The sequence below is a fragment of the Gossypium hirsutum genome, chromosome D10 (assembly GCF_007990345.1).
Source record: "Gossypium hirsutum isolate 1008001.06 chromosome D10, Gossypium_hirsutum_v2.1, whole genome shotgun sequence".
Taxonomy (NCBI): domain Eukaryota; kingdom Viridiplantae; phylum Streptophyta; class Magnoliopsida; order Malvales; family Malvaceae; genus Gossypium; species Gossypium hirsutum.
In genome coordinates, this window is record NC_053446.1 from 5,520,625 (window position 1) to 5,525,498 (window position 4,874).

Genomic DNA, 4,874 nt, shown 5'->3' on the forward strand with positions numbered 1-4,874 from the left:
AGTGTATTGTATAAATATTTTTATCATTTTAACATTTTTGTGAAAATAATAGAATATTGATGTTAATATTATATTATTCGTTTAATTTGAAATATTATATAAATTTATTGCTATTGGCTGGTCTAGATTTAGTTGCTTTTGATTTGTTGCTACAGGAGGGTTGAAAAAAAAATTTGGTATTTTTAAAAAACCCCAAATTAGTGGCGTTTTTTAAAAAAGCGCCGCTAAAACAACCAAACAAAAAGTGGCGTTTGTGAAAAAAGCGCCACTAAAGAACATTAGCTTTAGCGGCGTTTGTGTAAAAAGCGCCGCTAAAGAACATGTTCTTTAGCGGCGTTTGTATAAAATGCGCCGCTAAAGAACATGTTCTTTAGCGGCGCTTTTAAAAATAAACGCCGCAAATATTTGTGGCGTTGTCATTAGCGGCAATTTTAGTGGCGCTTTAGGAAGCGCCGCAAATACTTTTAGTGGCGCTAAAAAGCGCCGCCAAAAGCTTAAAAAAACGCCGCTAAAACCCTGTTTTGGTGTAGTGATATTTGGAGAACAAATATTATCCCAAAGAGATCAAGGATATCCTATGAGGGTAACACACTTATGACAAGGTCATTGTACGAGTATTAAGTAGTTGTTTTCGTAATCGTATGTTGTTGGGGAGAGCTTAGTCACGATACTATAGTGGAATGACTTCGTGACTAAATGAGTTTATAATTAATAGGCAAAAAGTTGGAACTTAATTAGAAATCATTTGAGCCTCAACTTCATATGTCCAATCGCTCCGTCTGCTAACTCGTTGACATGGCATTACCAATAGGGGACCTTCCCCTATATATACCCCGAAGCACAAAGGCTAAGAGTCGATCTTTCTTCCTTCTTAAGAAACCTTAAGTCTCCCAACTTTTCTCCATTCTCTCCTCTCCTCCTCTTCCTTCAACCTAATATTTCGACTCTCCATCTGTCACAAATGAATCGGTCCTCAAATCACTATCATCTTCTCCTCTTTATTCTCTCTTTATTAATTCCATGTATCAACACATATACCTAATACAGAGCCTAATGACTGAACTCAAATTATATTATTGTTCTCTCAAATATACCCCATTACAAAATAAAACATTGACACTTACATAAAGTTATTCCCTTCATTTTCAATATAGATTCAATCATTGTATTTCTGATGAGTTAATATGCATAAGAATCTGCGACTTTCATCAACTATCATAGGTGGTATTATAACCACATATATTTATTTACTTCAAAAGTTCTTCTTTTGAGGATAAGATAGCATCAAATATTGCCTTAAAGAAAAACATCACTGGAATCATTGGTCAGGTTTCATGCATTTTATGCTACATTAAAAAAATTTACAATATCTGAATTTTTATTCCTACGTAAATGAAATTTTTATTGTACTTTAAATATATATAAATTTTAATTTTGATTCAATTATACACATTTAAAGAAATAAATATATCAATATCCAATAATATTTTTTATGTATGCAATATATAAACTTAAAATGATGTTTGTTTTATAAGAAAAGGAAAAATAAGCACACGGGCATTCCATCTATTGAAACTATATGTAATGGCCCAACCCAAACAACTAATAGAAACAAAACTATTAATTTGTAAATTTATTTGAATAATAATACTTATATAAAAAAGTTGAACTGCCATTTTTATCTTAGTTTTAAAATTTTTATCCGTTCATGATAATTTATTTTATTTTTCAATATATATCATGATCGAATCTAATTTATCATCCAATTAAAGAAAAACAAGTGTAAATTCTTATGACTTACTTTATAAATTAAATAAAAAAGGAGTATGTGGTCTGTTATCATGGCCCTTAACCTTTAGTTAATCTCAATGGAAAACAAACCCCATTATTTAGGGTTTAAAATTAAAGTTAATTATTTGTCAAAAAAATAATTTTAAATGTTGAAGAGGTAGTCAAATGCATGGAGGGTTGAGTTCCACATCAGCTCATGCCTTGGTTTGATGTAAAGTCAATGTTCCCAAAGATTCCAGAATTAGTAAGATTTTCCAGATTTTAGCTTGGTTCCTAAACCCTAGACACCTACTTTTTACAATAACTCACATGGCTTTGCTCTTAAATAATCTTGGTGGCAGCGATCATCCCTTTTCATTCTCTTATTGCATCTCGAGGATTTCATCATTTAGGGTATATATTAATATTGAATGATGAGTATGGCCAATTTTAATTAATTATTTTTTATAAAGGAAAAAAAATAAAAATTGTTTAAGAAATAAATATGAAATCTTTTATGAGAGAAAAATAATAATAAAAAGTCCATGACTAGCTTGAAGAGTGATATTAATTTGGTTTTATTAAATATTAAATTAGGTCTTGAAGGGATATCCCCTTCGTGCATCGGTTTAGCAATCCAACCAAAGAACATCCTACACATAGCTAATTGTGTTCTTAATTACGCTTAATCGAGGTCAATAACATAGCCACGTTAATACACATAACATCATGGATGACACCACTCACCAATTAAAAATCATGGATGCTTTATTTAATTAAAAAAGTGTACTCTTTTTCTTTTTAAGATTTCAATAAAATGTGTTTTAATGTAATTGGTAGGAAAATCATGAGAGAGCCTTGAAAATAAAAACAAAATAATATATTATTGTTTTATAGTTGGAAAGGCATTGCAAATCAATGAAATTATACAAGAGAAAATAGATAGCTACAATGATGGTTCCATACATGCAAAGGTTTTGCTTGAGAATGCCAGCATGTTATCTGACAATGTTGTCACTACTGAGATCAACAGAATCACTTTAAGCATTCGTATTATTTTAACTAATCTCCAACATTATTTTAATCCATTCTAGTTTATATAACATGTGCAAGCCCAACACCTATCAAAAGGAAACAATGTTTAACACAAGATTCGTTTATATATTATCGTATTACAGCTTGTCGTTGTGAACCCTTTTCCAGGGGAAAGAAAAAAGATGTTTCATTGTGTCACTGTCACAGCCGTTTGATGATAAGTTATAGAGATTGAGACTTAAAGACTTTTACTAGAACTTATTGTCTTGAAATCAGCATTTTTGGCCATTCATTGGAGTAAACAGGATGTTCCAGAACCCATGGTATCCCCATAGATGTGGACTTTACATACATACATGCATACATCCATAGTGTATATATTTGGGAGAGAATGTCTTCAAAGTTGTGGGGGAATGAATACGTTAGTTGCAAAAAGGCCGCTGTTTATAGGAACTTGAACCAATATTTCATGAAATTCATCAAAACCCAATCCCTTTTTTCTAAGTTCATTTCTCATTGGCTTTTGAGATCTACTTAGTTTTCTAAGATACATTCTCCACTTGATTTCAAATTTTCATTACAAAAACCTCCCCCATTTTCATTCCCTTCCATTCACTTCAGCTTGTCCTGCTCCACATATCTGAAAAAAATGAAGGTATGTTTTGTCATGATTTTCAATCTAGATATCATCTATATCTTGTAATGATATCAAATTTACGTAATGTTTGATAACAGTTCTTTGGTTGGATGCAAAATAAGCTTAATGGGAAACACGGACCCAGCAAATCAAATACAATATCTGCTACTTGTAAGCATTGCTTTTGTCTGAATTAAGTCATGTCTAGGCACATAGTGTAACATTTTTCCTTTTCTGTTGTAGATCATATGAAATAAGAGCCTCGGGAGGAGTTCAGTGATTGGCCACATGGACTGTTAGCAATAGGGACATTTGGTAACAATGAGCTTAAAGAAAACCCTGAATCCCAAAGCACCATTGAACAGGATCCCATTGAGATTCAAGACCAAGAGCCATGTTCGTCCGATGATTTACAGGAGTTCACGGTCGAAGAAGTCGGGAAACTACAAAAGGAACTAACGAAACTCTTGTCCCGAAAACCGAACCCCGACACAAAAAAAGAAGTAGCAAGTTTACCATTGGATAGATTTCTTAATTGTCCATCAAGCTTGGAAGTGGATAGAAGGTTTAGCAATGCGGTTTGCAGTGATGCAGGGGAGAGATCGGAGGAAGACATCGATCGAACCATTAGCATTATCCTCGGCAGATGCAAAGACATACGTGGTGAAGATAATAAGAAAAAGGCCATTGGGAAGAAATCAATTTCTTTCCTTTTGAAGAAGATGTTTGTTTGTTCAGGTGGATTTCCACCTACACCAACTTTGAGAGATACACTACAAGAATCAAGAATGGAGAAGGTAAAATTCATGGTAAAAGCTTTAATTAACTGAAAATATTTACTTCTTTGATTGATTGGTTTTTCTTAATCAACAATGTAGCTTTTGAGGGTAATGCTTCACAAGAAGATTTACAGTCAAAATCCAACTAGAGAATCATCAATGAAGAAATACTTGGAGGACAAGCAAACACCCAAAAGGCAAAAAATTCCAGATGAAAATGAAACAGTGGAGAGAAAGAGTGAAGATGGAGGTAAATGGGTGAAAACAGATTCTGAATGTAAGTAATTCCATCTTGGGATTTTCATAATAGAGTTAATTATTAGCCAAAACATGTATACAGAGTAAACCTCTAAATAAAAAATAATAATTTTTTATTTTCCATATTGCAGATATTGTTCTAGAGATATAAAATCAACCTACCTACATAGTTGAAAGCACCACGATTACAAAGGTAAGATGTAGGAGTCAAGAACTGGAATAGCTGCCTTGAATGATTCAGGAGAGTAATTTGGAAGGGGTAAATCCATGAATAAATTCTATATCTGGTGGCTCAAAAGTATTACAGGACAAACAAACAAAAAAAAAAAGGTGTACGATTCAGACAAGAATCTCTGTTTGTACTAGCTGTGCTTCCCCTTTTTTACATGATTGTA

The 4,874-nt window shown here is 32.6% G+C and overlaps 1 pseudogene; it reads left to right on the plus strand.

Moving 5' to 3' along the window:
* Positions 1–3,454: 3,454 nt before the first annotated feature.
* Positions 3,455–4,630, plus strand: LOC107915682 (protein NEGATIVE GRAVITROPIC RESPONSE OF ROOTS-like; annotated as a pseudogene).
* The last annotated feature ends 244 nt before the right edge of the window (positions 4,631–4,874 follow it).